At 38.0% G+C, this 13,155-nt stretch overlaps 1 long non-coding RNA gene across 1 annotated transcript; it reads left to right on the forward strand.

The window, feature by feature from the left end:
* Window positions 1-239: 239 nt before the first annotated feature.
* LOC139440179 (uncharacterized) lies at window positions 240-11,250 on the forward strand. The gene is made up of 4 exons (XR_011650310.1): window positions 240-439; window positions 5,331-5,554; window positions 9,647-9,724; window positions 11,062-11,250. It is a non-coding gene; the product is annotated as an uncharacterized lncRNA (long non-coding RNA).
* The last annotated feature ends 1,905 nt before the right edge of the window (window positions 11,251-13,155 follow it).

Here is a 13,155-nt window from a genome sequence, read left to right on the forward strand (position 1 = left end):
CATGTCTCCTTGGAGGATTTCAGCTGGGCTTTGATGGTGTCAACTAGGACATCCACCCTTCAAATATGAAAATGTAAGTAGCATCTGTGGCTAAGAGTTACTGGAAGTAAGACTGCTCATTCCTCATGCAGGACCTCATAGCTAAAGTCACCTCAGGGTCAGAGTCCATTTTTCTGAATTTCTGGATCCAAAATTGTATTTACTGATTCTTTCAAAAGCAGTCACATCTGGGTGGCTACTTCATATTACCTCGTCATACAAGACAAGGAGATTATTTTTTTTTAAAGAATTTTGATAGCTTAAAATGTGAAATGTAACTGATTTGAGAGCTACAACTGGTTGCCTGCACAGGGCACACACCACTCTCCCAGGCCACATAGTAGACTAACTCACAATCAAGTAGAAAATGAAAACAAAGAAAGCTGAATTTTCTTAAGAGGTATGTTGATAAAGACCTAGCTGCTTGATGAATTATCCTCCTCCACTCTGGGGATGTTTATGCCTAAGGAACTAGGAAATGGTACTGTAGACTCTGGGATTGGTGCTTAACTTGTCCCTTTTCCCTGAAAACAACCTTATCTCACCAGAAAAGTTACAACGTGATTGATTAGCTTATGCTGTTTCTGACATAAGATTCATTTTGATCTCCTTTCTGTTGTTTCTTTTCCTTCCCTCCCTCCCTCCCTTCCATCCATTCTCTCTCTCTCTCTCTTTCTCTCCCCTATCTATTAATGTCATCTATTTTGAGGAAGGTTGGCAGGCATTGGTCCTTTTGATTTGATCCTAGCTTCCATGAGGGAGATATGGGAAATACTTTAGTAGGATCATAATAGATCTCAAGATAAATTTCTTCTTTTCCTCACCTTGGACCCAAAATTTATTTAGGGAGAAAGGATAAGGAGTAGTTGATTATATGTCTAACAGGTAGAAAAATTCAAAGGAAAGTAGATAAATTATGTACTAATTCTTTATAAGTAGATTGAGTGCAGTTTTCCAGTAAATGTTGAACTTAACTATTGACTGTATTTACTTTTTAACCTTTTCCTTAATTGAATTTTTATTTTGAGAGTATTGCTGATTCACATGCAGATCCTGTGTGCCCTTTACCCAGTTTCTTCCAATGGAAACATCTTGCAAAACTATAATACAATATCACAACCAGGATATTGATATTGATATTGATACAAGATACTTCCTTCACCACAAGGATCCCTCATTTCCCTGTTACAGCCATGGTCACTTCACTCTTGCCCCACTCCCTCTTTATCCCCACTAATCTTTTCTCCATTTCTGTAATTTTTTCATTTCAATAATGTTACATAAATATATAAAGTGTGAGCCTTTTGGGATTGCCTTTTTTCGTCCAGGATAATACTCTGTTGCATAATCCAGGCTGTTGCACATATTAGTAAGTTCATTTCTTACCAGTCTTTGGTGTTATAACTATTTTAAGATTTTAGCCATTCTGATAAGTAATATCAGTAATATCTCATGGAAGTTTTAATTTGCATTTCCTTATGGCTAATGATGTTGAAATCCTTTTGTGTGCTCATTTGTCATTTTTTATACTCTGGTAAAATGCCTCCATGTTTTCACACATTTTCTAATTCATTTATTTAATTTTTATTGTTGAAAGTCCTTTATATATTCTAGATACTAGTCCTTTGTTGGATGTGTAGTTGGCGAACATTTTCTCCCAGTCTGTAGCTTGTCTTTTCATTCTCTCAGCAGGGTCTTTTGCAGAAAAAAAAAAATTTTTTTTTTTGATGAGGTTCAATTTATCAATTTTTTACTTCTACGGATTGTGCTTTTGGTGTCAAATCTAAAAATTCTTTGACTAGTCCTAGATCTTGAATGTTTTCTCCTAATAGTTTCATAGATTTATATTTTACATTTAAGTCCATGATCAATTTTAAGTTAATATTTTTATATGGTATGAGACTTAGGTTGAAGTTCTTTTTTTAAAAATCTATGGACATCCAGTTGCCCAGGACCATCTGTTGAAAAGGCTATCTTTTTGCCATTGAACTGTTTTTTGCTCCTTTGTCAAAAATAAGTTGGGCGTATTTGTGGGAATCCATTTCTGGGTACTCTGTTCTGTTTCATTGATCAGTAAGTATATCCCTCTGTCAATACCACACAGTCCTGATTACGTAGCTATATAAGTTGTAGAATGGAGTAGACTAATTTTTCCTACTTCATTCTTTTTCAAAAGTGTTTTAGCTGTTCTGGTTACTTTGCATTTTCATATACCTTTTAAAATAATCTTGTCTATATAAAATATTTTATTGGGTTTGTGGCAATTTGAGTCTTTGGTGGACACCAGAAAATTCTGTTCTTAAAGCTAATCTAGGGAAGTGGATATGGCTTAAAAAGCTGGACTTCCACCTACCACATGGGAGGTCCTGGGTTCAGTTCCTGGTGCCTCCTAAAGAAGATGAGCAAGATAGTGAGCTGATGCAACAGGCTGGCATGGCGAGCCAACACAACAAGATGATGTAGTGAAGTGGCACAACCAAGAGGCACAGCGAGGAAATACAATGAGAGACAAAACAAACAGGGAGCGGAGGTAGGTCACTCCCACATGAGAGGCTCTGGGTTTGGTTCCTGGTACCTCCTCAAAAGAAGATGATCAGACAGAGAGTACAAATGAGGGGGGCAAAAATAAAGAAAAATAACTAAATAAATAAAGCTAATCTATTCCTGTGCATGTAAATCTATTTTAGTTGGAACCTTTTGATTAAATTACTTCAGTTAAGGGCCTTTGATTAGATTGCATGGCCCAGAGTGGGTCTTATTCCTCTCACTAAAACCCTTTATAAATGAAGGCATTAAAAGCTATAGACACAGAAAAGAGCTGCAGAGACAGAGAGGAAACCAGAAGCTGAGCAGAAGGCCTTGTGAACCAGAAGCTGGAATCAAATGGAACACAGAGGCTGAGAAGAACTATTTTAGCCAGAAGCTGAAACCAATACATTCCAGAGGAGAGGGGAGGGATGATCACCCATAACTGCACATCTTCTGATGATGCGTCCACAAGCCTGACTGATCACACCTGCAGCACAAGGAGAAAGCACCTTTGATAATGCCTTTTTAAAAAAAATTTCTCTCCCCTTCTCACCCCCTCCTCCATTGTCTTCTCTCTGTGTCCATTTGCTGTGTGTTCTTCTGTGTCTGCTTGTATTCTTGTCAGCAGCATCAGGAATCTGTGTCTCTTTTTGTTGCATCATCTTGCTGGGTCAGCTCTCCGTGTGTGCAGTGCCATTCCTGGACAGGCTGCACTTTCTTTTTGCACAGGGTGGCTCTCCTTGCAGGGGCACATTCTTTGCGCCTGGGCTCCCCTATGTGGGGGACACCCCTGTGTGGCATGGTGCTCCTTGCGCATATCAACACTGCACGTGGGCCAGCTTACCGCACAGGTCAGGAGGCCCTGGGTTTGAACCCTGGACCTCCTATATGGTAGGCAGATGCACTCTCAGTTGAGCCAAATTTGCTTCCCTGATGATGCCTTTATTTGGAAACTTTCATGGCCTTAGAACTGTAAACTTATGAGTTAATAAATCCCCATTGTAAAAGCCAACCCATTTCTGGTATATTGCCTTTTGCAGCCCTTAGTTTTTATGAAAATTAAAAAAGGGATTTTCATAGTAATCACATTAAACCTGTATATCACTTTGGAGAGAATTGACATTTTTATTATGTTGAGACTTCCAATCCATTAACGCAGTATGTCTCTGCACTTATTTACATTTTCTTTGATTTTTAAAAATCAGCATTGTGTAGTTTTCAGCACACAAATCCTGTGTATGTTCTAATTATAAATATGTGTTTCATTATTTTGTGGATTGTAAATTGTAATTGTAAACACTTAATTTCAGTGTTCATGTGTTTATTTCTAGTATACAGAAATACAGTTGAATTTGTATGTTTGTCTTGTATCCCATGACTTTACTGAACTCACTTATTACTTCTTAGAGATTCTTTTTTTTTGTATATTCCTTGGATTTTCTATTTAGACAATTATGTCACCTGCAAATGAGACTTTATTTCTTCCTTTCCTATCTGTAAGCCTTTTATTTCCTTTTCTTGCTTTATTACACTGGTTAGAACTTCCATCATTATGTGAATAACAGTGGAAAGAGCAGATGACTTTGCCTTGTTCCCAATTTTAACAGGAAAGTGTTCAGTTTCTCAACATGATACTAGCTGTAGGATTTTAGTAGATGCTCTTATAAAGTTGAGGATTTTCCCCTCTAATACTATTTTTCTGAAAATTGTTTATCAATAAGGGTTGAGTTTTGTCACATGTCTTTACTGCATCAATTGATAGGATTCTGATTTTTCTTCTTCACCTGTTAATATGATTAATATGTTAATATGATTTATTTTCAAATATTTTTTATTGTTTTTTTATTATTTTTTTATTGACTTTGTAATAATATTACATTAAAAAAATATATATATATGAGGTCCCATTCAACCCCACCACCCCCACCCCACCTCTCCCCCCCCGCCCCAGCAACACTCATTCCCATCATCATGACACATCCATTGCATTTTGTAAGTACATCTTTGGGCACCTCTGCACCTCATGGTCAATGGTCCACATCATGGCCCATACTCTCCCCCATTCCATCCAGTGGGCCCTGTGAGGATTTACAATGTCCGGTGATTGCCCCTGAAGCCCCATCCAGGGCAGCTCCATGTCCCCAAGACGCCTCCACCTCTCATCTCTTCCTGCCTTTCCCCATACCCATCAGCCACCATGTCCACTTTTCCCAATCCAATGCCACCTTTTCTATGTGGACATTGGATTGGTTGTGTCCATTGCACCTCTATGTCAAGAGGAGGCTCAGATTCCACATGGATGCTGGATGCAATCCTCCCACTTTCAGTTGTAATCACTCTAGGCTCCATGGTGTGGTGGTTGTCCTTCTTCAACTCCATCTTAGCTGAGTGTGGTGAGAAAATGAATCAGATTGTAGGTGCTGGAGTCTGTTGAGGCTCAGGACCTGGCTATCACATTGTCAGTCCAGAGATTCAAATCCCCTAAATATATCTTAAACCCCAACACTAACTGCACCTTCAGCACATTAGCATGAAAGTCTTATGAAGAGAGATCCCATCTGAGTCCAGATTCATCACACATAAACACCATTTCCAAAGAGGGGCCATCTGATATTTTCAAATATTAAATGAGACTTTGCATCCCTGGAATCAACTCTACTTTGTCATGGTGTATAATTCTTTTAATATATTGCTGAATTCTATTTGCTAATATTTTTCCAAGAACTTTTGCTTCTATATTCATGAGATTTATTGGTCTATAGTTTTCTACAGAGATGAGCCTGATAGTCTACAGCTGACCTTGTGATGAGAACAGAGCAGCTGAGCCTGGAAAGAAAAGAGCCCTGAGGAGAGAGATGAGCCTTTTGCCAGCTTACAGCTGAGACCCGAAGAAGCTGGAACCACAGAGCCTTAAGAGGAAGAAGGAAGGCTGAACCCTCACAGATATTGCCTGCCATCTTGCTTCAACATATGGCAATAGAGTTTGGTAAGGAATTAACCTTGATTTGGATTCTTTAGGGCCTTGTGACTGTAAGTTTCTACCACAAATAAATATCCTTTATAAAAACCTGCAGATTTCTGGTACTTTGCTTCAGTACTTCTTTGGCTGACTAATACAGGGACCTCATCAAAATTAAAAACATTAATTTTAATGTTTTTAATGCACCTCAAAAGACTTTATCATGATAGCAATAGAACAACTTATGCAGTGAGAGAAAAATATTTGGAAACCACAAATATGATAAAGGTTTAATATCTAGACTATATAAATAAATCCTTCAACTCAATAACAAAAAGACAACCCAATGAGAAAATAGTCAAAAGACTTGCATAGACATTTTCCAAAGAAGATATACAAATGACTGGAAAACACATGAAAAAATGCTCAACAGCATTAGCTCTTAGGGAAATGTAAATCAAAACCATGATGAGATACCATTTCACTCTCATTAGAAAGGCTACTATTTTTAAAAAATAGAAAATTACAAGTGTTGGAGAGGATGTGGAGAAATAGGAACAATCATTCCTTGTTGTTAGGAATATAAAATGGTATAGCTTCTCTGAAAGACAGTATGGCAGTTCTTCAGAAAGTTAAATATAGAATTACCATTTGACCCAGCAATCCCATTTCTTTTAGGTATATACCCTAAATAAATGGGAGTGAGAGCTTGAACCGATATTTGCACACCAATATTCACAACAGCATTATTCACAATTGCCCAAAGATGGAAGCATCTCAAGTGTCCATGAATAGATGACTGGATAAACAAAATGTAGCATAGACACATTTTGAATATTGTTCAGCCATAAAAATGAATGAAATCCTGATACATGGGACAACATGGATGAATCTTGAAGAGATCAGGTTGAGTGAAATAAGCCAGACACAAAATGACAAATAGTGTATGATTTCATTGATATGAACTAATTAGAATAAGGAAACTCATAGAGTCAGAATTTAGAAATAGGTTACCAAGGGATAGATTGGGAATAGGAAATAGGGAATTAGGACTGATAATGTACGAGTTTGTATTTGAGATGATGGAAAATTTGGTAGTGGATGGTGGGGATGGTAGGATGATATTGTGAACACAATTAACAGCACTAAAATATATTTGAAAATAGTTAAAAGGGAAATTTTTAGTTGCATCTATGTTACTAGAATAAAAAATATCCATGGCACTGTAGAACACAGTGAACCCTAAGTTAAACTATGGCCTATAATTAATAGTACAATTATAAAAATGTGCTTTCCTCAATTATAACAAATGTTCTACACCAATGCAAGGTGCTAATCATAGGGTGGTATATAGGAATCTTGTATTTTATACATGATTGTTCTATAACCCATGATTTCTCGAATTAAAGAAAAATCCAGAAAAATTTTATGATGCCTGGTTTAAAAATATTTATCATCTATTTCTATCATGTCTGTTGTCTCGATGTTGACCTTTGTCATTCAGTTTGAGATTTCCTGGTTTGATTGAAACTTGGACATTTGGGGTATAATGTTATGAGGTTCTTGATTTCATTTAAACCTCTACTTTAACTAGCTTCCTCTGATACTACTGAGGAAGGGAAAAGGGGATCACTGTCTTGTTTCTCCCTGATGGAATTAGAAATCCAGATTCCCCACTCAACTTTCATAGACATCTGGCAGAGGGCTGGTGCTCTTCATTGATGCTGGGTATGTGTGGGTGTTCCAACTCACTCACTAAACCTCTACTGATGCCTCCCTGACTGGAAAAGACTGGGATCCCTCATTATTCCTCCACTAATGCTTGGAGGTATCCATGTTACCCCTGGGTGGTGGTGAAAATGCTAACCCTTCACTAGGCCTCCTCTGACAGGAACCCAGTGGGGAGAGGCAAGGGTGTCTCATAACTCCCAGCGGTGGTTGGAGTTTAGGCTCTCCACTGACACCATGGAGGGAGGGGCTCATTACAGCCTGGCAGGGATTAAAGTCCTGGCTCCCTACTTGGTTTTCTTCAAAACCACTCCAGGGGAGGGGCATGGGATACCAAGCTACAGTCTGGTGAGGGAACTGTCTAGGCTCTCTATTTGAAATTTGCTGGCATGGGTTGAGGTGGGGACACCGGTTTTCTTTGGTGCTTGGCTGAAGTAGAGCAGTTAACAAGTTTTCTGTCACTTTAGGCTGCCCCTTTCCTAGTCCTTTGGCTAGAGGGAGAATTTTGTTAGACTTTTTTTTCTGTCTGCTTCTGTTGTCATTTCCATGTTCCCAGCTTCTTCAGCTCCAAGTCTGGATATATGAGGCAAAAGGAATAGCCAGGGAACAAAACACTGAGTTGTTCCCCGCATTCCTGTTGTGTCTAGCTAATCTGCCTTCTTCTCTCCACCTTTCAACGTCATCTTATGTTTCTTTTATATATAGTATTGAGGGTTTTTTAGTTGTACGTAGTGAGAGGAATAGGGAAAAGCATGTCCACTCCATCTTACTGGAAGTCCACTTTTTCATTTTAAAATGTTTATTTTTACTTAATTTACAAAATAATATATGCTTACTGTGACATGTGAAATAATAAAAGGATGTGTAAAGATAATAATATTATAATCTCTACCTTCCCTGACCCCCAACTTTTATTTCCCTTTCTGAGATAACCAATTTTCAGGGCCTCGGGTATATCTTGTCATCTCTTCTCCTTGTTAATACACATATGTAAACATAAATATATGTTTTTATTTGATTTGGTTTTCACGAAATAGGTTTTATACTTGTCAAAGATAAACAGACTCTGCATTGTGTTTAAGTATAGAAATTATCAGCAGTACTGTTATTAAAACACAGTGGAGGGGAGTGAATTGCTGCCTCAAACACCAGAAGTTACCCTGAGCTTTCATTATATAAGAGACCAAAAGACAGAGAAGGGATAGAAAAAGCAGAAAGGAAAATAACAACAGCTAGTGATTTTTCTGTGAAGTTATATATATCAGAAGTGATTAAAACAGATATAACTTATAGTTAGTACTTGGAGTCTGATCCTGGAACACATTAAAAAAGGGGAGACTGCTGTCCATGAGGTACCCAGTGAGTGGACTACAAGAAAGATGACTGTGAATGTCATTGTATGAGTGCCCAAGTGCCATGCTGGACCAGGTTCCAATAGAAATGTGTCTTCCTTCTTTCAAGTGAACATCTCCCATTGCTAAACTCAGTGCCTTGAGAATCCAGTTTCTTAAATGAAGAAAATCCCTCCATCTGCATAATTTCCTCACAGTTCAGAAGGATCACTACCCAACCAGGCACTCAGCAGTCCACATGCTGAGAACAGGGGTGGATGAGATGGACTTCTGGTACCTCTGACTTAGGGAAAGAATCTGAGCAAGTTCAAGACTGCAGAGCTGGGTAGAAAACAGCACATGCCCTCTGAATCAACACATGTATAATGGGGGAGGTGGGGGTCGGGGGTGGGCTGTTCTTGACACCTAAAAGTGGTATGAAGCTTTTCTCTTTTCTTAGTGGCAGGTCTGCTCAGCACAATGACAATCACTCTTTTATAGAGCCCTGTTTTTCAGGAAATAAAGAGGCATATTTTCCAGGACCCAGGTCAAAGGAGCATCACACTTAACATTATTGTCTGCATCCTCTGAGGACTCTCAGTTGAAGGAGTCTAGTTTTCTTGATTCTGAGTAACAGCCTCTGTGTTTTATTCATTCCCCATTCAATTCAAGTCACACGATCCATTTAAGGTCTGGCCAGAAGGATGGGGGTTAAATGCAAACCTTGTACACGGCTGGTTAATCTTCCCGTTCAGGTAATGGCTAAAAGCATAGACTCTGTAGCCATGCTTCCAATCCTGGCTCCTGTAGCATGCTTCTGTAGCCTGGCTTCCAATCCTGGCTCCAAACCTGTTTGGGCAAGTTACTAACCCTTTCTCCTTCTCCACTTACTTCTAAGTAAAATGGGTATAATAAACATAGGGCTGATTTGAGGATTAAATTAATTAAAACATGACAGGACACAAGACAAGCACTACTAAATGTATCATTACCATCTGTTTTTTTCCTCATACCCAATAATTTTCATGAATGCATAGAGTAATTGTAATATATCTTGAAGATGCAGTTACCCACAGCTTTGGACTTTCATCACTTTCCTTGGATAATCTCTGGACAGAGGGAGAAAGAAGTTAGACATGTAAGTAATCATGGCGGAAAGGGCTGGGAGAGTGTCGATCTGAATAATGAGTCTGAGAGTGAGAAGGAGGGGATGGGCAGATGGTTGGATGGCTACGGCTAATTGAGGGCAAGGGAGAAGAGGTATGTATGGAAATTAGGTCCCAGAAAATTCACACTTGTTTTATAGATTGAAAATGTTTGGCAAACAGTGTTCTATTTTATATAAAAAAATATATTACTGGAAGCTTTTGAACCAGCAACTTACACAAACTGTCATCTGTGATAGAATTCAAGAAGTTTTTGGAGGAAGATTTTTCTCCTATTAGGAGCTGTGGAAGACAGAGTAGAGAAGGTGGTTACCTGTGGAAGTGCACATAGGCTGTTCTCCCTTCTCTGCGCTGTAAATCAGTTTCCTTCCTCCTGGTTAAGGAAGTCACTAATTTCATATCACGGTTTCCATGTTCACCCGCAAATGTGTGATGGCTTGGAGATTTCAGCCCTCTAGGTCACTTCCCTCAAAAGCTGACTTCAGAAAAAGTAACAACTTGTTCATTCTTATATTTCTGAGTGTTTCCTCCTCATTTAATTTAATGATTTCCCCCTTGTTTAAAGATAGCAAGGTTAATGGGTATGTTGTTTGAAGCTAGGCTCAAAATAGGAGCAAATAAATTCATTAGACCTTTGAGGGATGAATTAAAGAAGCATACTTTTTTTTCCAATAAATGGTACAACAGCTTGAAACTTGATTCACAGCTACATTACAATTTTTTTCAATATTATAAGATGATCTGGGCATTCAGCAAACTGTTTATACCTTACCATCCTTAAGCAATGGGAACTTCTGTTGTTGAAACAGTTCCAGAGATGTGCATGAGTCTGAATAAAGAACAGGGAACTTCCTTATGAACACAGAGTCTCTGTCAAAGTATTCCCTCATTTCTTAGAAGTAGCCAGCTGGGAATAGGCCATAATACCCCCGTTTGTTCCAAGTCCTGTATTGTAGGGAAGAACTGACAGCCACTGCCATCAGGCAGTGATGTGCCATATTATACCACGAAAGAGGGTGGACCAATATAATTTTATCTAAATTTGATTTTTCTTTTCCCAAATCTAGAAGATAACTTATTGTTTCAGTTTAAAATAATTAGAACTTGAGGGTCTATTTTCATTCTTCTAAATATATAACTATCACTTCTATATTTACCTGTATAAGAACTTGAATTCTTACTGACCACATTAATGGCTTGTGTTCTTTATAGTTGGTGAAATCCTTTTCATTATTCTTTGATAGCCTTTTCCTCTCATGTGTATCTGTGTCTTAAGATCAGAACAATCCTTCCATTTCTCTCTTCTCAGACCAAGATTGAACCTTCTGAGCACTGGAAAATTTACTTTTTATTCAAAAAATGTCAACTCTAGACCTTGATAACCAAATATGGACTCGAAGTGGAAACAGAAGTGTTGCCTTCCTTTCTGCCATTGTTCTACATATTATTTTGAAAAGAAAATTCTTATTGTCTAAAATGGGAAAACGGAAAAAATATTAAACAGTTAAGACAAAAACATTTGGTACATAGTCAAAATTATGGCCAGCCTACATCAAAAGAACCCCCTGTAGAGTTTGTTAAAAGTACAGATTCAGGGCACCACCCTGGATTTATACAATCAAAATTTGTATGGGAGGGACCTGGGATCCATCATTTTCTTTTTCAAGAACTACCTTAACTTTTTTGTTGTTTTTTTAGTTTTAGGGGAGCAAGCATTTTTAACAGGCTCCCTGGGTGATTCTTTGGTCATTTAGGTTTAAAAAGCTTAAGATTAGCTTAAATAGTTGCTTCTCTCCAGCTCCCCAGAAGTGACAGCTTGATTACCACTTGGGGAAAACATTTGTTTCACCTTAATACAATAGAGACAGAAAGAAAAGAATAAATAATTATTGAGGGCTTAATGTGGGCCAGAAACACTGCTAGTTAGAAAATGTGTTTACATGGTTTATTTAAATATTATAATTTCTTGTTGAGAAGTTGTTGTTTATAGACTCATAAGAGGTGAAACAAGGATGCATATCCAACTTACTGTAAGTTGTTTATTGCAGTCTTCACCTATCTCCTGGAGCTGGGAACTGGTTCTGTGGTTGCACAGAGTCCAGGAAATGGACAGATGCATTACTTAGAGAGGCCTTACGGTGGAATAGAGGCGGCACTGAGTCTTGGGGATGCCTCATCACTTTGATGATCAGTCTAAGCTTACCATATAGAGATGGTTTTTGGAGTGGCCCTATGTCCCATATGTGTCCGGTGAGAAATAAAGATGAAAGACAGGACGTATTTGTTTCCATATATCAAGACTATCATCACCAATGTTTTTAACAAGCATAGCAGCTAACATTTGCTGACAATATTTACTTGACTCTATGCTAAGTACTTTTCAGAACTGACCATTTACTCTTCATATAGACCCTATGAGGCAGATGTTATTATTATCTCTACTTTCTCAGTTAAGGAATAGAAATGTTGTGAAACTTGTGCAAACTCACACAACTAATAAACAGCCGATTCTGGAATATCTGTTTGACTCCAAAGTCCATTGGAGTTGCACGCGCTGGAATTAGTAAAGCAAAGTTCAGATTATGCCATGGTACTTAAGTAGAGATCCAGTACTGTTGTACATTTAGAGAAACTTTAAAATTTTGTTTACTGTTAAGTAAATAGGGTTTGGTAGTTATAGATCTCTTCCTGTTATACATTCTATACATTTTTCTCTCTTCCTGGATACACCCATCCCCCTTTCTCCATATTCCTTCATGCCTTTAAAAGCACATTCAATTTAAGGTGAGGAAACATGATCTAGTTTCTGTTGAGAGCTCTGTTGGGTTATACGTCTATGTGATAGAATCTATACTAACCTGTGTCATCCTTAAGACATTCCACCTAGTGCTGCCCATTATCAGTGAACATTAAAATGTGAATGCGGCATGGATAACAGTTATAAATAATAAGTTTCACTTCATCTATTGAGACTTCTCAGATGTGGTCACAGGAATATTTGGTCCCCTACTAACACACCATGCATCTTCAAGGAACGAGCACAAGAAGATGCTGATACTCTTGCTACTGCTATAAGTAATAAAGTTCTTTGCCTGTGACCCAGTAGTCTTGTGTCCTCTACTAGGTTCCATTAAATTGTGGCTAACCAGCTAAGCTTCCAAGTAGTGTAAAATCTCTGACCCTTCACAATTCTTGACAATAGCAATATCATCATGACTGTTTTTATTGTTGTTAGCCACCATTTACTGAGTACCTATAAGAACCAATAATGACTCTGTTCTAAGTTATATGACAGATGACATTACTTAATCCCTGCAACAACATTGTTATTCAAATAACATGTTCCCCATTTTATAACAGATGATATGGGAATTAAAAGAGTGGGCATTGTTGGTTGCATTCA

Source organism: Dasypus novemcinctus, chromosome 2 (genome assembly GCF_030445035.2).
Source record: "Dasypus novemcinctus isolate mDasNov1 chromosome 2, mDasNov1.1.hap2, whole genome shotgun sequence".
Taxonomy (NCBI): Eukaryota; Metazoa; Chordata; class Mammalia; order Cingulata; family Dasypodidae; genus Dasypus; species Dasypus novemcinctus.